Here is a 21050-nt window from a genome sequence, read left to right as displayed (position 1 = left end):
GGTTGTAATAGACCCGGTGTCTTAATTGTTTCAACTTTATTTTGTTGGCAAACCAAACATTCCGCCACAAACTTTTGAATATCTGATTTAAGGCCATCCCAAAAAAATTCCTTCTTAACCCTGTGGTAAGTTTTTAAAAATCCTGAGTGCCCTCCTAAGGGAGAAGTGTGCAATTCCATAAGAATCTTTTGTTTTAGCTGGGAATTCTTACAGAGGTATAAGCGATCTTTGTACCATAACGAATCATTTTGCCAGCTAAATGTATCAGAAGTACTGGAATCTTGTTGTAGCTTTCGAATAAGTGCCCACACTTCTTCGTCATTCTTCCATTCCTCCCTTGCTTCGTTTATCCAATCTGGTTGGATAATAGAAATGGCACACAACAATGCTTCCACATCCTCATCCTTTCTTGAGAGTGCATCTGCCACCACATTTTGCTTCCCTTTTTTGTAGATGATTTCAAAGTCATAACCCAACATCTTTGTGACCCACTTTTGTTGCTCTTCAGAGGATAATCTTTGTTCTAAAAAGTATTTAAGGCTATCATGATCCGTTTTTACCTTGAAGTGTCTTCCCATTAGGTAGGGTCGCCATTTCTTAAGTGCATGGAGTATTGCCAACATTTCCTTCTCATAAATAGCTTTGCTTAAAAACTTTCCCTTGATTGGACGACTTTCAAAAGCAATGGGTCTTTCATCTTGCATTAGAACAGCACCAATTCCATTTCCTGAAGCATCACATTCCACAATAAAGGTTTTTGTGAAGTCCGGTGTAGCTAAGACCGGTGCTTGGCACATTGCCTCTTTAAGATGTTCAAAGGCCTTTGTTGCTTCCGGAGTCCATGAAAATGAATCTTTCTTCAATAATGTTGTTAGAGGTGCTGCTATTCTCCCATAATTCTTAACAAACTTGCGATAATACCCTGTCAACCCAAGAAATCCTCGCAGATGCTTTATGGATGTGGGGATTTTCCATTCCTTAATGGCTTTAATTTTGCTAGGGTCTACCTTAACTCCTTCATGAGATACAATATGACCCAAATATTCCACCTCCTGGACTCCAAAGAAACATTTGGATCTTTTTGCATATAATTGTTTCTCCTCCAATAGTTGTAGCACCCTGTCAACATGTTCAACATGATCCTTCCAAGACTTGTTGTAGATTAGTATATCATCAAAAAATACTAACACAAATTTTCTAAGGAATGGTTTGAAAATTGAATTCATCAAACCTTGAAATGTTGAAGGTGCATTGGTAAGGCCAAAAGGCATGACCAAAAATTCATAATGACCCTCATGAGTTCTAAATGCCGTTTTCGGAATGTCTTCAATCTTCATTCTGATTTGATGATATCCTGAACGAAGATCCAACTTGGTGAAGTAAATTGATCCATGCAATTCATCCAGTAATTCATCAATAACAGGAATGGGGAACTTATCTTTAATAGTGAGCTTGTTGAGCTCCCTATAATCCGGACACATGCGCCATGATCCATCCTTCTTGTGCACCAATACTACTGGAGCTGAGAAAGAACTTTGACTCGGTTGAATTATACCAGCCTCTAGCATTTCTGCAACCATACGTTCAATTTCACTTTTTTGGACATAGGGATATCTGTACGGCCTGATGTTTGGAGGAACACTTCCTGGAATCAGATGAATAGCATGATCATGATCACGCATAGGTGGGAGACCTTTGGGAGTCTCAAATACCTTGGAATGATTGTCCAGGACTTTTTGGAGATCTGGAGAAATAGATGATTCCAATGTGGAAACATCTAGCGAACATAATTGTGCAATTACACCTCTTTGCTCCTTTTTTAGAAGCTTTGTCATGCCATTAGAGCTGATTATCTTTCCTGGTTTCCCTGCAATACCCCTTAATTCAACTTCCTTTCCTTCCGTAGAAAATTTGATGAAAAGTTCTTGAAAATTAAAAGCTATTGTACCCAAGGATTGTAGCCATTGGACTCCTAGTACAACATCAGCACCTCCCATTGGAATGGAAAGCATTGGGCTAGTCAATACATATTCTCCCATGGATAGCTTGATATTATGGCACTTTCCAGAGCAATTTATTGTTCCTCCATTTGCAATCATCACTTGACACTCTGGTGCTGGATATAGGAAGCAATTCAATTCTTTTGCTACCCTACAATGAATAAAATTGTGGGTGCTTCCTGAATCAATCAACACTATTACCTTTTTCTTCTTGATTTGTCCTTCTATCTTGATGGTTTGAGGAGTGGTAATTCCCGCCAATGCATTACAAGATATGGTCGGATTTATTTGTTCTTCATCTAGGCTTTGTTCCTGGAGTATATCTTCTTCTTTTGACCTTTCTTGCTCCTTTTCTTCTTCCTCTTCACAATCTATGTAGAATAATTTCTTCTCAGCACACTTATGACCTTTAGTGTATTTGCTATCACAACTGTAACAAAGCCCTTTTGCTCTTTTTTCTTCCAATTGTTGTGGTGTCAACCTTATAGGTTGTGGAAGACTAGGGGCAACAACACTTCCGTCTTTATAGTTGTGAGTGGTATGCTTCCTGGTTGCCATAATTTTGCTTTCCATTTTTCTTGCTAACCTGAATGCCTTCTCTAATGAATCAGGTTCCCAAAGGCGAACATCATGTTGGATATTATCCTTTAAAGACCCTATGAACACATCAATCCTATGCTCCTCTGGAATATCTTTTACCCTTATGTTCAATTTTTGGAACTCCTCAATGTGCTCCATTACTGAACCCTTTTGTTTGAGACTTATCAATTGGCTAAAAAAAGTGTTGCTTTTTGTATCTCATAATGTGCTATCAATTCTTCCGTAAAAATTGCCCAAGTGATAAATTGTTTACGAGAGCAAAGCCATTGATACCATACAAACTGATTTGGTTCCAAATATAACAGTTGCCATACGTACCTTTTGTGCGTTTTGCACATTATTGAGATCGAAGAATTGCTCCATCTGTAATATCCATGTGGCGGGATCCTTGCCATCAAACTTCCTCATATCGATTTTTGGAATATGGTGATTCTTCGATCCAACATTAGCATCTATGGAATCATGATTAACATTTCTTTTGTTCTCATCATGAGTTTCCTTTACTACCTTTTCACCATTAGTGACCCTTTCTTGTAGCAACTTCTTCAATTCTTCCATGTCCGTCTTCAAATCTATCTTCAAATTTGCCATCGAATCCTCCATCTTAGCTTCCATGCCCTTTATCTTAGATTCCACGCCATTTATCTTAGATTCCACGCCACTTATCTTAGCTTCTGTTAGCTTTTGTGAGCGTGACATTTGTTGCACTTGTTCTTGTAATTTTGATATATCATGTAGCATTTCTTCCTCTTCTTCATGAGTCATGCTAGAGCTTTCAGGTTCCTTACTAGGTGTTTGCATTTTCTTTCCTCGGGGCATCAGTTACCGATAATAATGCTTTACTATGCCCTTTGAATTCCGTTAAACCAAGCTTACACAAAAATTTAAAAAAAAAACTACACACCTTTTTTCACTTTATAGAAGCCTGATATTGAATCTGATGTATCTCTGTAATTTTGGATCATCCAGTTCTGAAATTGCTACCTGTAGTAGCCTTCTGTGTCCTCTTTCCAATGCCACAAGTCTGAGCCAAATTGGATTCTCCAAGGAAGAGTTATGTGAAATCTCCCACAGTGACTTGCTTTTAGACTGGTTCAGTAGAGCGAACTTGTACGACGTGCCACGAGTCACTGTTTCAACCTTTGAATCTGAAACACACAAAAAAGAAACTACAGTCCGTCCTCTTTCTGTACCTTCTTACGAAATTTCAATCCGATCCCCAGAGAGAAAGTTATGACGATTTTCCCCAGGTCACCTGTTTTGAATGTAATTCAGGAGTCTGCAAAAAGACCAACTTCCTCAGATCATATCTCTGCAAATATCACGCGAAAAGCTCTGAAATTTGGACCCAAGGTTCAGCACGATTTCTTCTCAAATGGGTTTTTTTTTAAACTTCTGAAACGTCACAGAAAAAAAGTTATAGCGAAAATTCCACGATGACCTGTTTGGAGCAGCGAAACCCTAGAATCCAAAGCTCTGATACCAAATGTTATGAAACCAGCTCAAGAAAAGATAGAAAAGATAGATCAACGCCTTAGAATTCAGCCTCTTCGAGGGGGCAACTTCCTTTACATTACATAAATGAACAATTCTTGGATGATACAAATGACAAAACCTCCTTTCTATATATAGGAGTCTAAGGAGTCACAATATAATCCAGCCGACCTAACAATAATAATATAAAGCCACAAAAATAACAATAGAGGGATTCTATGGGGCACAGAAATAACAATATGGGGGTAATAGGGGCACAACAATATAAATAAGGGGTATAACTACAATAGTAATGGGGTAATCACTAGTATTATAGGGACCCAACAACAAAGGTGAGGTGCCCTCCTCACCTTACTGCCTATGGTATATTGATGATGTTCGTTGTGTGAGAACTGTTGAGAGAGTTGTTACAATGGAGGGTGGTGGTTATACAATGTGTTGTGGTGGAGCTATTGGTGGTAGTCAATTTAAGGGACTGGCGGTGATGGGTCTTTGCTTGATGGGCGATAGTTGTATTTTATGGTGGGGAGTGACCAGTCCTCGCTCAGGTTTCAACGTGACAAGGGTCTCTTTCTTTGAAGCTATTTTTATGTTACAGTTGGTGTTTGGTCGATGTTCTTTGTGTTATTCCTTCACAATTTTGAATGTGGGGTGGTCTTTGAGCTAGGGGTGGTTCTCTCCAGCTTGACCCTTCACACTAATGAATCAACAGGTGTCTCGTTTCCCTGCCTTGTCTTGGTATGTGTTTTTTGGTACCCAAGAAATTTTTCAGTTTGGTATCAGTGTTAGGGTTCCATTGTTTTCTTTATTGGTGGTTCATACTTTCTGGGTCTTAGGCTCAGTTTCTTTCAATAAGCCTAACTTTTCTCTTCATCCCAGAACTTGGATAGATGATTTTTTAATTGTCATTTCACCCATCTTATTTCCATATCTAAGCATAAGGTCAATTCATCTGTTGATTCATTTCTCTACAGCTTGTTCTCTGTGTGGGTGGAATCTGGGGTTTTCAAAGGTCTTTTTTCTACAATGTACTGTCATCAGGGGTAATAGGGTTGTGCCCTATTTTTCCTTTGAGGATTTTAGTCTCTTTAATTTAATTATGGTATAAACCTTTGCTTGGGGTGTTGGGGGGACGACCTAATCGTCTTCGATTGTGTCATTTCCAATTTCACATGTATCACTTGTGTTTTCTTAGCTATTTTGACTCCTAATCGGGGTGGTGGTTTAGCTTTTGCTCGCATGCCTCCTCGTCAACGGTTGGCTAGCTGGGGGGGGAGTTAGTCATACTCATTCACAACCCTGGAGACTTTTCACTTGGGACTCCGTAACCTCATATTTCGACTTAGTGCCTCCAGAAATTAGGTGGGAAATTCGTCAAATGGAAGCACAAGAGTTTGGAGAGTGCCCTTATTTCTCCGACTCAAAAGTTGGAGATAAGGGCCTTCATTGGCTCCCAAATTCAGGAAGGTTAAGGAAAAGGAGATTATACTTTCTCCATTCTCTTTTGGTTCACCAACAATTGGATACCTCGTTTCACATGGTTTTAAGAGACAAACAAGTGGACAACTATAAGCTCCTTGTTGGTTATGAGGACATTAAGAGAATTCTCAGGAACATTCGCTATTGTCTAGATGATATAAATGTTCGTCTGGTAAAGGTGGAAGGATTCGTGGTCTTTGACTCAACATCAAGAGATTCATCGAACCCTCTTGGTGGCATTATGATTCCTTCAGTGGAACCTCTAGGTGACAATATGCATCCCTTTGTGGACATCCCTCCCAATTTTACTATTATTTTGTCTAATTAACACTATTGCATGTTAGTGAAATGTTTTGGAATTTTCCAGGAGTTTCTTCAATAACATTTCTTCATGTTTTGGCTAAGCAACTCGGTAACGTGTTAGAAAATAGCCCTTTGGCAGTTATCAATACTCTTTTCTCTTGGGCATCAGGATTTTCTTGTGTTTTAACTGGTTGGCTCCTTCTGCATCGTTTACTGGTGGCTATCAATGCCTCTTGGACCATATGGGATAGCTCATAATGTTTTCTTGGTTAGTTTATGTTGCTCTGATGGTTGGTCCTAGCTCTACAAGGGTTGGTTCATGCTCAGTTCCATGATTTTGGTGTGGCTCTCACTGGTTTTGTCCTTACCCATTAGGGATTGGTTCGTGCTATGGTTCGTGTTGCTCTCATGATTTTGATAAGACGCTTCATGGTCAAGGATCATGTTTTGGACAACTTACTTCCATTTCTCCATGTGCCATCGGAATGTTCAATGGGGTGCTAGCCCACACTGTTGTTGTATGGTTTTTGAAACCACGTGCTTGCAATATTGGTTATGTTGGTTCTCGTTTATGTTGGTTCTTGTTGTTCTTGTTTACCTATATGTCTTATGTTCGTTATGTTCTAGTTCATATGTTGTAGCTTGAGGATGATTTTTGTGACCCTATGGCTCTGATGATGAAACCTTTTGAAAAACCTATCAACAAAACGTCAATGTAAAATCTTTTATTTTAATAAAAATCTCGAACATCAATTTACAAAAAGAAACGAATTAAACATTTCAAATTAGAAAGAGTAAATTTAAGAAAATTAAATTTGACATTTATTACTTTTAAAAAGCACAAATATATATATAGTGTTCTAATTATTCTAAATTAATTATTAACGGAAATTTTTATATATATATATATATATATATATATATATATATATATATATATATATATATATATATATAATGTGTTCTAATTATTCTAAATCAGTGTTGCGGGGGAGCCCCCCCCCCCCCCCCCCCCTCTCGCTCCCGCTCCTGATCCGCGCTCCGGGCGGGAGCGACTCAGGAGCGGGTCGGGAGCGCGCTCTCAAAATCGCTCCCGAAAAGGGAGCGATTTCAGGAGCGTGCTCCCTAAAAAAAATTTCGCTCCCTGCCTTTTCGGGAGCGTTTTCGGGAGCGTTTTGCCTTTTTTGCATTTTTTTTTTTTTGTAGTAATGTTCGAAATGCAATTTTTTTTGAAAGAAACAAATAGTTTTTGAGTGGGGCAACTTAATGATCAAGTCTAGGCCCTAGTATTGATATGCTATTCATGGTAATGTTAAATTCTTAAAGTAAAAGTGACATTTTCTTTAATTTTCATTTTCATCCTTTTACTTAAATTTTTAACATTACCATGAAATGACTCAGGATGTTTGAGAGTGGTTTCGTCCTCATTGGATTTCATATGGAGAAAGTAGAATTTTAGATTTCATTCAAAATCCAGCAGACTTATCAGTTTTTCAGGATTTCAGGATTGGGGGATTGCAATGTTTCCATTGAATTTTGTCATGTATTAGGGTATGGAACTCATATTTAATCAAGAGTACCAATCCCTCTATGTACCTTGATGTTAGTGACATTGGTTGTCGAACTCCTCTATCATGACCCTTCTAAAAATGTACGCATCACTCAAACAAAATCTTGACTTGACATGCTATGCTTTTTCTATCTTATGTTAATGCTTAGAGGGTGATATTAATGACAAAGATCCCTATACAGATACAAAGGTAATGACAAAGATACCTCTGGATATTAATGCTTGGAGGGTGATATTAATGACAAAGATCCTAATTTTGCAACAAGACTAAAAAATTAGACATTTCTCGTGGTGGCAAGAGGCCCAAGCATAAGAAATAGATAATAGATTTACTTCTCTTTTCTAGTTTCTAGTAGCTTTTATAACTATTGACTCTTTCATATTTACTATGATATTTTTTTAAACAATATATGACAATTTAAGTTTGAAGTTGGCAATTATAACTCATTAGTAATGAATTATGAATATGATGCTTCATGAAAGTTGAAAGTTGTTTCATTTCATTTCATTTTATAACATTTCATTTCATGTTAGATATTATTTGTTGTAATGGTTACACTTAGCTTACAAGTACAACTTTGGTGATCAATGATGATAAATGTTATATATTGAATTTTGAAAGCTTGAAACTTTAAGATTGATGAATCATGAGACTCAATATGTTGTATGTTACTATGTTACTAACTTGCGGACGTGGTTGATGAAGATTATAACTTCTAGATGATTGTTGTTATATGGTTCAATCTATGCTTTTTTATGTTTTTTATATCTAATTCATCATTCTACATGTTTTTGTTGACATATATGTATCAAAAATTAAAAAATATAAAAATATATATATTTTTAAAAAATCGCTCCGGGATTCGCTCCCAAACCGGGAGCTTCTGAAAATGGTCGCTCCCGCTCCCGTTTTCGCTCCCGCTCCCCGCTCCCGCTCCCGCTCCCAAGTAACATTGTTCTAAATTAATTATTAACGGAAATTGTATATATTTTTATATATAATGTGTTCTAATTATTCTAAATTAATTATTAACGGAGGCAAACAATACATGTTTATTGATCCTTTTAATTTGATTCCTAAGTTAATGCGATTAACTTGAAATAAAGGAGAGGTGTAAATTTAAAATCAATTCTTTATTTTTTCAAACCGGGAAAAAACATGTTATTTTTTTTCAAAGATGAAATAAGGAAGGAAAAAAGAAATAAAAATAAAAACAAATTAAGATACTTTTAGAAACTATAAAACATATTGTATAATAATAAATACAATTGGTCCCGGCGGGGGTCGAACCCGCGATCTTCGGCTTTGTCTTCCTTAAGCCATAAGACCAACGCTCTAACCAACTGAGCTACGGGACCAAATAAAATGGCAAAGAAAACATAAATATCCCATGTCAAAACATTAAACCAGATAATTTGTAAAAACTCTTAGCATTGCTTATCTGCGTTCTACAATGTTGTCAATTAGAAGTTGGTTCCACATTGAAAACTGCAATGTATTTGCGGCCACTAATTAATTACATAAAATTAAATGTTATACACCACGGAAATGGATGTATCAATGTATCATTAGGCTTTATTGGTTGAGTGAAAGAGTGCTAGTGTTGATGCCAATGTAGTGGATGCAAGTTGTGTTTGGTGTAATTGCCTTTGCTCTTGGGATTTAGGATTTAGTGGTTTGCAGATAATCCCTATGAGCTCATTATAATGACTCTAGTTAAAGGTGACTTTTATGGTTTCTTTGGGATTTAGGATTTAGTGAATAGCAAATAATTCTTGTGAACTCATTATAATGATGTGTTTTGGTTTCACTACCTTGTGCATGATATATGTAATTTGAGCTTCTTATGGTAGTGGGTGTTATTTTAGTGTGTTTTGGTTTAATAAGTTGTGATTCTTTGCATTGGTGTTGGTTTCACTACATTGCACACAACATATGGATGAAGGTGGGTGGCATTTCAATATGTTGCAGTTTGGACATGTTGTTTCAATGCGGTAGAAAATCACTATGATAAGGTCAACGCATGCTTTGGTTTCACTAACTTGTGTAGAAGGTATGGTTGAAGGTGGAGCATCCAAGGGTTATGTTTTCAATGCAACATGGTGTCATCATGTTTCATCTATAGCCCTTATGTTGTTATCATTTCTTTATTACCAAGTGTGCATGGCATACCATTATTGTGAATGTGGCTATGTTGCCTTGTGGGTAAAGCACTGTAGGTGTTAATACCAATATAGTGGATGCAACATGGTGTAATTGCAAGTCATGTCTACTATAATTACACTTATTCTAATTGATTATTTTTCTTTGTGGTGTTTTTGATTGAAGGTTTTGGTTAAGTCCATTTCAGTGTGTGTGGTAGTTTCATTGAATTGCATTAATTAGCTAGTTGTCTACCCTTTGGTCTTCTTTGCCAGGGTAGTTTTTTGTTGTTGATAATAGTCATTAAAATTGGGTCACAAAGTGAGTTATTCTTGATGGTACTTGTTGCAAAAAAGAAGCAACATGTTCCTTCTTATTTATATAAGTTGCAAAATAAATAGAGGTATTGTTTCATTGATTCTTGAGGGTTGTTTGCTTAGACTTCTATTGCAGTGATAGTTTCCAAGATTGACGCTTTTCATGGCTCATCTACTTCCCTATTCTAGTGTTTTTAAAAGATTTACTCCTACATGCATTTCCTTCTCGCGAGACTATTTGCCTAGTTATGGCTATGAGATCTTTATCCTAGTAGGCACCCAAACACTACATTTTCTTGTTGTTTTGGATTCTTAATGCTAGGCTGATAAATTTTTTGTATGATTTCCTTCAAGCCTAGCCCTTTTCATTTGATAATTTTCCTACACACCTAGACAAAAGACATATTTTGATCAAACCTGGTTCACCACATTTTTCATTATTAAGATGGGTTTTTGCTATAAAAAAAATTTAAATTGTTAAGTTCTCATTGCAGTTGTTTTGAGTTACTTATCCTTGGTTCTAGACTCCATTTTCTATAAAGTATATATTTTCATGATTCTTGAATCTCAACATTATCTTGTGTTGTTAATCTCACTATAATTATTGCATTGCTAGATGAAAAAGGAAGAAGTAGGTTCTTGTTTTGAAATTTAGCTTAAATAACAATCATCTCTTTTTTTTTTTCTTTTATAACCAGACGAATCAAAAACTGGGGCTGGCTTGTACTCATGTGGCATGGGATCAATTTCAATCACTACCATTATACCTTTGTGGCCTACGACTTATCCTCCTCTCCATAAACTAAGTTACTTTTGGGGGATTTGAACCTTGGATCTCTTAGTTTACACAATACTTCATATCGCAATGATCACCAACTAAGCTACACCTCGAGGATTCCATCGTCTCAATAATGAATTCCCTTCTTAAAATGGTAAAAAATAAAAATAAAAAAATCTTGAACCTCAAAAATATTTCATATTGGCACTCATAAGGTAATTTCACAATATCTTATCAATCTAGGAATGAATTTTTTCTAAGTCATGCTTTGAAAACATAACATTCTTATTGATCATTTTAATTGAGTGACATTGAGCAAGTGATGAAAAAAGTAAGGGTAGCCAGAGCTTCAAGTAGAGGAAATGGAGTCTTTAAGCTAACATTATGGTCACTCTCATGTTCACAAAATTCACAATTAGAGTAGATTGAAAGTAAGAAAGAAAGAATCATGGAATACTTGGTAAAATATTGCACTCAGTAATAGGGAAAATCCTCGATTACAGTGAACTTGGAGCCAAAATCTAGTAAATAGATCAAAATCTCTAAAGGATGATAAAGATGACATGGTAAGATTTAAATAGAAGGACGAACTCAATAATTCAAAGACCAAAATTATGAGAATTTTACAAGGATGATATCCCATTATGTTTGTTTTAAAAACAAATGAGTCTAAATATGAATACGGAACAAAGAAAAAAGATAAGAAACTCATTAGTTTGTTATGATCTTGCTCCTTAAAAATGATAAGAAACCAATAATTGCAGTCCTCTTCAAGGGAAACCTCCTTTTACAATAACTTCAATGAATAAGGTAATATTTGATGCTCCTAAGACTAGGTCTCCTTAGTATATATATATAGGAGACAAAGAGTACAATTATAATAAAATGGGACCATGGGGGGTTTTATCCTACATAATAATATAACAATATAAATGTAATCACCCAATATCTAGGGTTTAATGAGGGGTTTTTGGGTTAACATGGGGCTTATATAGGGCTTAACATGCCCCTTCCCTCCAAAGAAGTGTTGTCCTCAACACTTGACTATTTGTGGGTGTTTCTGCATGAATAACTCATCTTCCCATGTTGTTTCTTTCACTGGTAGGTTCTTCCATTTGAGGAGGTACTTAGTAATTGCTCAATTTTTCAGCTACTTAGTCCTTGTGTCCAAAATTATTTCTGGTTCTAGTATTATTTTCCCTTCTTCACTAATCTCTAGTAGAATAGTTTGGATTGAGCTCTTATCACTAATTACCTTCTTTAAGCAAGAAACATGGAAGACTAGATGTACATGTGAAGATGGAAGCAACTCCAATTTGTAATACATAGTTCCAATTCTCTGCACCACCTTATAGGGGCCATAATACCTTGGAGCTAATTTATTGTCCTTCTTTTGTTGCTTGAGGGATATATGTTTATATGGTTGTAGTCTTAGAAATACCCAATCCCCCCCCTTCAAATTCCCTTTCGTTGTGATGTTGATCAACTTGTTTCATCCTATTTTATACCATAAGAAAGTTGCCCTTCAATAGTTTGAGAACCTCTTGTTGGTGTTGTATGTAGTCCTCTATTGCCTAAGCCTTTATAGTCCTTTTCAAGGGTCATGTGATGGATGGAGGATGATATCCATAAAATGCCATAAATGGTGACCTTTCTTATGAAGTATGGAAGGATGTGTTATACACCAATCTTCCAAGGGAAACCATTTGACTCATTATGTTTATTTATTAAATGCAAAGCACCGTAGATATCCTTCTAAACATTTATTCATTTAGTTTTCCCAATAGATTAAGGATGGTAAGATGAATTGTGAGCCAGTTGAGTACTCGAACAAGAAAATAATCCAGTCCAAAAATTTCCAATGAAAATTGGATCTTTGTCACTTATAGTAATCTTTGGTAATCCATGTAGCTTGTGGACTATTTTCATGAATGCTTCTTCCACAATACATACTTTAATTGGATAATAAAGAGAGAAAAAATGGGTATAGTTTGTCATTCGATCTATCCCTACCATAATGAAACTATTTCCTTTAGATTTGGGTAAAATTGTAATATAATCCATTCAAACTTATTCTCAACATTAGCTTGGTATGGTTAATGGTTGAAGGAGCCTTGGGATATTGATAGTCTCTCTTTTATTTTATTTGAACATCACACATTCCACCACAAAGTTTTGCACATATACTCTAATACCTTCCCAAAAAATCTTTCTTGTTCCTACGGTATGTCTTCAAGAACCTTGAATGTCATCCTATAGGAGAAGTGTGTAATTCCAATAGGACCTTCTGTTTGAGTTGAGAATTTTTACATAAATGATCTTGATACCATAACGAATCATTTTTCCATTTTGATTTTTCTACTGCATCGAGATCCTCCTGTAGCTATTGAATGAGCTTGCATATCGTTTCATCTTGTTGCCATCTCATCCATGCTTATTCCACCTAGTCAGATTGTGGAATGGAAATAACACATAGGAAACCATTTACATCTTCCTCTTTCCTCAAGAGTGAATCTACCACAATATTTTATTTTCGCTTTTTGTAGATAATTTCGAAGTCATAAACCAACATCTTTGGGACCCAATTTTTTTTCTCTTCTGAGGATAGTCTTTGCTCTAAGAAGTACTTTAGACAATCATGATATGTTTTTACTTTGAAGTGTCTTCCTATTAGGTATGGACACCATTTCTTAACATGTAGTATGGCCAACATTTATTTTTCATAGATGGGTCTGGGTAAGTTCTTTCCTTTAAGTTCTCTACTTTCAAAGGAAAGGGGTCTTCCGTCTTGCATCAAAACTGCCCCAATGCCATGGTGTGAGGCATCACACTACACAATACATATTTTTGTGAAGTCAAGTGTTGCCAAGATGGGAGTTGTACACATAGTCGTATTCAAATGCTTTCATCTCTACAATGTCTTTAACCTTCTCACTTGAGATCTTTGTCCCTTGCAACATTACAATTTCAAGATGTTCCTTATTAATCTAATTATGAAGATTCCTCTACCTACCTCTGTTATTGAGGTTGTGGATGTTCCATGTGATGATCTTCATTGAGTGATTTTTCTTAAGGAGGGAACCAACTCTGAAAGCGTGATCACCTACCTACTGTTGACAAGATGTTCTCCCACCATTTGGATTGATTCTCTTGGAAAATCAAGAGACTTTTAGATTATAGATTATTTTCCTTAACTTGATAATTACTTGTGATATGTGTTGGAATTTTATTACTTTATTATTTCTTGTTCATCAATCAATTACCAAAACAATGTAGATCACAACAAAACAAAGTATGCAAGCTATAGGCTCAAAGCTAGGCCAAAACCCCTCCAAGGGAAAAGCCTAGAAAAAATGCTTCTCTTCTTATAGGATATGCTCACAATGAGACTTCCAAGACCCCAAGACCAAATCTAAAATCCTCCCAAGCACCAAGCCATCCCAACAATAATATCTCTTTCCAACGAACTTTCTCTTCCAAGATGTGCGAGAGTCACCTCACCTGCAATCTAGAATTCCGGTCGTACAACTTGGCATTGAACCTTCGCACTACAATCTTGTCCTAAAATTTTGGCCCCTACAACTCGCACTAAAACCCTAGGAGATCTCACGCGTGTGGACAAAAAAGATAGTTTCCCAAGAGACCTTGCTTCTTCAACTTCTTCCTCTTTCTCCTTGTCTTTTTCACTCTTCTTTTTCCTTCGCTATTGCAAATTGCATTTGCTTGAGTGTGTGTCTCAAATGTAGAAATTTTGAATAATTTAACACATATTCAACAGAGATTATCCTGATCATGTACTATTGCGGAATACATACACAATACATAAGCTCCTCTACGTTGATCATCAATATAGCAGCATCAATAACAATAAAACATCAAGAGCATTCACACATTAACACAATATGTAACCCGGGGAAAGCATCTCGCTAAAAACCCCAACTATCTGTATATTAATGATTGAGTCATGTAACATTACACAACATAATACTTCTCACAAGTATCTCCACCTCTGTTACACACAATACAACTCAGATCTGATCTCCAAATCTCTTCCACTGCTTGCCTGCCTCCACTGCTCAATACCTGCTCAAGAACTGATGAGAATGGCTCACCAAACTCGTTTTTCACCTGCAAAATAGTCACTCACTCTTTGTTGGACGTGAGCACAAGCTATAATGTGGGAAAATACGTGAGAAAACTCATTGGCATACTCAATCCCTTGATTGTGCAAGATCTGGTGCACAACTATAGTCACAACTGATAGCAATCTGATTCTCTACCACCTGTCCCTGTTGAACTGAACATGCACTGACATGCAACTGAGTTAACTGATGTATTCATTACTTGTATTATGAGTTAATAACTTGTGAATTAATTAATAACTAATTCACCCAACTCATCTCTAGTCTATTTGCCAGTTAGACTAAATACAACTAGTTTAACCAAGTCAAATTGAACACAACTCCATCAACTCCACCAAACTCAACTGATTGAGTTCTAACTGAAGTCATGCATGCAACAACTCAAATGACTCATAAGAAAAGCATATTTCCTTCTGACAGCTGCATGTGCCACCTCTGTAGCTCAAACTGAAGTGCTCCAAGAGAATAAGATTAAGTTTATAGTCCAAATATTATTGTGAGATAATAATATTTGACTTTTCTATTTTTGACAGCCAGTTTAAAAATAGACTTTGATCACTCACACTGTGATCACTCACACTTTCATCAAAAATAGAAGTCCATCTATTTTTTCCCAACTTGATCAATCATCCATAAACAGCAACCTGCAATCCATAGACATGATCCATATGTCTAAAAATAGACATAGTCTAAAAATAGACTTGCGCCAAAAATAGCCTGCGGGCCCACTTAGTGAAGGCGACTCTTTTCACTAAGCTCCATCATCTTGTTGCAATCTCAACACTCCCTCTCGACAAGATATGGATTATCAGCAACCCCTATCCTGCCTCGGTGGTACTCGAATTTGCTCCTGGTGAGAGCCTTCGTCAGAATATCAGCATCTTGATCCTCCGTTGGAATGTACGAAAGTAACATGATCCTCCGCTGCACACAATCTCTGATATGATGGTACCTGATGTGCTTGGACCCGAAAAACCCGACCAGGATCATCCTCATCCACACAGATCTCTGCTTCCTGCTATACCAAGAAACTACTGTCGATCCAATACTGAAGACCCCTCCTGATGTGCTCTTTCTGCCTGTTGGGCTCCCTGCCCAATCTGCATCCGTGAAGCCACATAGCTTCTCCTCATCCTCCTGTCTGTACCACAAACCATATCCCGATGTGCCTCTCAAGTAGCGCAATACATGCTTGCCCGCCTTCCAGAAGAGCTTGGTAGGCTTAACCATAGCTTGTGAAAGCTGGTTAACTACATAGCATATATCAGGTCGTGTATTGACCAAATACATCAGCGACCCTACCAACTGTCGATAAACAGTGGCATCCACTTCTTCTCCCGAAGTGGCATCCTCCTTCCTCCAACCTCCAGGAAGAGGAGTATCAACAGGCTTGCAGCCTTGCATGTTGAACTTCTCCAGTATCTCCCGAGCATACTTGCCCTGAGAAACAAACAGTCCACCACTGCGCTGCCATATTTCCAATCCCAGGAAATAGTGAAGGAGGCCCAAATCCTTCATCTCAAACTCTGTAGCAAGATCCTTCTTGCATGACAGTATCAACAGCTCATCACCGTTAGAATCAAATCATCAACATACAGTACAATGATAAGCAACTTACCCTCCACCACAATCTGGTATAGGTTCGGATCCGCCTCGCTCTTGGAGAATCCAAGTCCTGTGAAATAGCTATCTATCCGTGTGTACCAAGCACGTGGTGCTTGCTTCAACCCATACAGTGCTCTCTTGAGCCTGCACACATGCGACTCGCTGCTGAAGACCTCAAAGCCTTCGGGTTGCTCAATGTACACCTCCTCCTCAATGACTCCGTTGAGGAACGCAGTCTTCACATCCATCTGATGAATGTGCCATCCCATCTGCGCTGAGAGAGCAAGAATCGTCCGTATGGAAGAATACCTTACGACAGGTGCAAAGGTCTCCTCATAATCGATCCCCTCAATCTGTGAAAAGCCTCGGGCAACAAATCTTGCCTTGTACTTCTCCACACTCCCGTCAGTTGCCTGCTTGACCTTGTAGATCCATCTTGAACTCACCACTGATTTCCCTTCCGGTCTAGGAACAATCTCCCATGCACTGTTTCTGACAATAGAATCATACTCTTCCACCATGGCGTCTACCCATGCAGGATCCTCCACAGCTTCCTCGAAAGAGGATGGCTCAGTCACAACACACTTGCTCATAAGAGCCATGTATCCAGTGTACCGATCAGGTGACTGTTTCTGCCTGCGTTGGGCTGTAGGTGGTCCTACAACTTTCTCTGCATCTTGAGCCAGTCGCTCAGCTTCTGTCAAGCGCTTTCGCCCTCTGATGGTTGGCGTTGCATGAGTGGTCTCTTCCACTCCATGAACCTCATCCTGTGGCTGATCCACGTCCTGAAGCTCATCCTTAGGAACTAATAGCTCCTCATCTGCATGCAAGTGTAGCTCCCTCTCAAGCGAACACTTCATGGCTTTCCCCTCCTGAAATTTTATATCCCGTCGCACAACAGTTTTACCACTGTTTGGAAAATACACATGATAGTTGTGGGGCGTATCAGTGTACCCCACAAATATCCCAACCTCTGCGGTCGGCTCCAACTTCTTCTTGGCATCCTTCGTCACATGCATGTAAACGTTAGCACCAAAAATCCTCAAATGAGAAAGATCAGGCTTCTTACCAGAATAAGTCTCCTCAGGTGTACTCATGCCAAGTATCCTATGAGGACAACGGTTCTGCACATAAACTGATGTATTGCATGCTTCCGCCCATAAGTGAAGGGGTAGGCCCTGATCATGCAACATTGCCCGTGCAGCACCCACAATCGTTCTGTTCTTCCGCTCAGCTACCCCGTTCTGCTGTGGGTTATGGGTAGCTATGAGCTCTCTACGAATCCCTTCTGTCTTGCAGAAATCCTTGAAATCGTCCGAGATGTATTCACCACCATTATCGCTCCTAAGAGCCTTCACCTTCTTCCCCGACTCCTTCTCGACCAGTGCTTTGAATTCACAGAACTTTGAATATGTCTCGCTCTTCTTCTGCATGAAGAAGATCCAGCACTTACGAGAGAAATCATCAACAAAAATCACATAATACCTGTGTTTTGCTGTCGAAGCAACTGAGAAAGGTCCACACACGTCTGTGTGAATTCTCTCAAGGATCGTCGTGGCACGACTATCCTTCTCGTGAAAGGTGGCTTTCACAAACTTCCCCAAAGTACACCCCTTGCACTGATCTGACTGCGCAAGTGTGCCTTTAGGAAACCCTGTAGTGATCTGCTGCAGTATCTTCAAGGCTCCATGGTGAAGGTGACCCAATCTCCTGTGCCACAACTCACCATCATCCCGGCTCACCAATCCTTCTGCCTTGCCTACCATTGTTGTGCATCCATCTACATGCAACTGATAAAGGTTCCTCACTCGAACCCCTATCTTCCGGGTCTCACCAGTTGTCTTGCTGCGCAGGAAGGCCTTTCCCTCGCTGAAAACAACATCATACCCCTTGTCTTCTAACATCGCCACTGAGATGAGATTCTTCTTCAATCCTGGAACATGCATGACTTCCTTCAATACAAAGGGTTTACCAGACTCCCTCTCAAAGGAAATGGTACCGATACCAGTCGCACTGTATCTACCATCATCGCTCATCTCGATGTGCACTCCAAGATCTTTGTCCTCCAGATCAGAGAACAAATCTCTATCTCCCGTCATGTGAAAAGATGCACCACTGTCCAAGAACCACACTGATCCCATCACACTTGAAACCAAGCATGCGATCAATGAAAAATCAAGCTCAAACTGAGAAGCTAAGGCCTCTCCCCCTACAGATCCAGCAGCTTGCTTGTTCTTCTTCTTCTGCGGACAATTTGTGGCATAGTGTCCGTGCTGGTGACAGTGAAAACACTTCACCTTGGACATATCCTGCTTCTTGCCTTTCGCACCAAACTGAGAAGCTTTCTTGCTCTTCCCTTTCTTTGCTTTGGCAGCCAAAGCACAATTCTCTTCATCAGATACCTTTGATGAAGATCCATTCTCACCTTTATTGTTACTGAGTTTATCCTTCAGCGCCAGGTCGCTCTTGCTTTGGAATAACATTTGCAATCCGTTGAAAGACATTTCAACAACACTGCTGCAAATTCGATTTTCCACCAGCTCCAAACTCAACCGCTTCCGATCTAGAATTCGTGAGAATAAAATATTTCTCGTACAGAGATTGACTGTATGGGCTTTTACCGGATATTTCACCTTCCAAAGGAAGGATGAATCCAGAGGCTACCTGGCCTGATTACAGGCTCTACCTAGAGAAATAGAATGTAAACACTTCCTGAATAGTAGATCTGATGATCAACAGCTCCGATACCATGTAGAAACTTTTTCTACAATTATCTAGCTCGCTCCGATACCATGTAGAAATTTTGAATAATTTAACACATATTCAACAGAGATTATCCTGATCATGTACTATTGCGGAATACATACACAATACATAAGCTCCTCTACGTTGATCATCAATATAGCAGCATCAATAACAATAAAACATCAAGAGCATTCACACATTAACACAATATGTAACCCGGGGAAAGCATCTCGCTAAAAACCCCAACTATCTGTATATTAATGATTGAGTCATGTAACATTACACAGCATAATACTTCTCACAAGTATCTCCACCTCTGTTACACACAATACAACTCAGATCTGATCTCCAAATCTCTTCCACTGCTTGCCTGCCTCCACTGCTCAATACCTGCTCAAGAACTGATGAGAATGGCTCACCAAACTCGTTTTTCACCTGCAAAATAGTCACTCACTCTTTGTTGGACGTGAGAACAAGCTATAATGTGGGCAAATACGTGAGCAAACTCATTGGCATACTCAATCCCTTGATTGTGCAAGATCTGGTGCACAACTATAGTCACAACTGATAGCAATCTGATTCTCTACCACCTGTCCCTGTTGAACTGAACATGCACTGACATGCAACTGAGTTAACTGATGTATTCATTACTTGTATTATGAGTTAATAACTTGTGAATTAATTAATAACTAATTCACCCAACTCATCTCTAGTCTATTTGCCAGTTAGACTAAATACAACTAGTTTAACCAAGTCAAATTGAACACAACTCCATCAACTCCACAATCAACTCCACCAAACTCAACTGATTGAGTTCTAACTAAAGTCATGCATGCAACAACTCAAATGACTCATAAGAAAAGCGTATTTCCTTCTGACAGCTGCATGTGCCACCTCTGTAGCTCAAACTGAAGTGCTCCAAGAGAATAAGATTAAGTTTATAGTCCAAATATTATTGTGAGATAATAATATTTGACTTTTCTATTTTTGACAGCCAGTCTAAAAATAGACTTTGATCACTCACACTGTGATCACTCACACTTTCATCAAAAATAGAAGTCCATCTATTTTTTCCCAACTTGATCAATCATCCAAAAACAGCAACATGCAATCCATAGACATGATCCATATGTCTAAAAATAGACTTGCGCCAAAAATAGCCTGCGGGCCCACTTAGTGAAGGCGACTCTTTTCACTAAGCTCCATCATCTTGTTGCAATCTCAACATCAAATGAGTTGAAGTCCTTCTTATGTATAGCCTTCTTGAGGGGTCGAATAACCATCCCTTAGGCCAACTTCTCTTGGACTGGGATGACTTGGTCTTGGAGGAATAAATTGCATTTCTTGACTCAATATAAATATTTTCTTGTGATACAAAGAGTCCAAATGGGACTATAATAAATGACATAATTTCTTCTTTGACCTAGAAAGACCTATAAGCATGAAGAACATGATTTTGACCAAAACTTGAGCATGAAACCCATTCTTTAAATAAAATAAAATTTTATTTTCTTTCTTTTTCTTTCTTTTTAGAAAGTATACAATGTCATGTTTACAAATATGTCATTATCAAGACTGAACCTAGTTATAATTTCTAACACTACCTCTTATTTAGGGAGGTATTCATAATCCCATCATAAGGTACAAGGAATCTCAATCTTGAAGCATTCTCATAAGAATAGTCGGATTGATAAGTCATATGTTAGACATCTATATCATAACCAACACTATCATTGAAGGCTTTAACTAGACATTATGCTTGGAGGCTTTATGTGAGCTGCCACATTATCTCTAAGGCACATACCACATTCGAATGTTCACCGGGTATTTCCTTTTAGGACTATTCTTATCTTGGATTCCCAATCCTGAATCCT

General features: G+C 38.2%; 1 non-coding gene across 1 annotated transcript; it reads right to left on the bottom strand.

The window, feature by feature from the left end:
- Positions 1-8716: 8716 nt before the first annotated feature.
- TRNAI-UAU (transfer RNA isoleucine (anticodon UAU)) lies at positions 8717-8805 on the bottom strand. The gene is given in 2 exon segments: positions 8717-8752; positions 8768-8805. It is a non-coding gene; the product is annotated as a tRNA-Ile (tRNA).
- Between the last annotated feature and the right edge of the window lie 12245 nt (positions 8806-21050).

Source organism: Pinus tabuliformis, chromosome 1_1 (assembly GCF_031772625.1).
Source record: "Pinus tabuliformis cultivar Carrire ecotype Pingquan chromosome 1_1, CPIR1, whole genome shotgun sequence".
NCBI classification, from domain to species: Eukaryota; Viridiplantae; Streptophyta; class Pinopsida; order Pinales; family Pinaceae; genus Pinus; species Pinus tabuliformis.
Note: the sequence above shows the minus strand (reverse complement) of the source record. Positions and strands in the feature narration are given on the sequence as shown.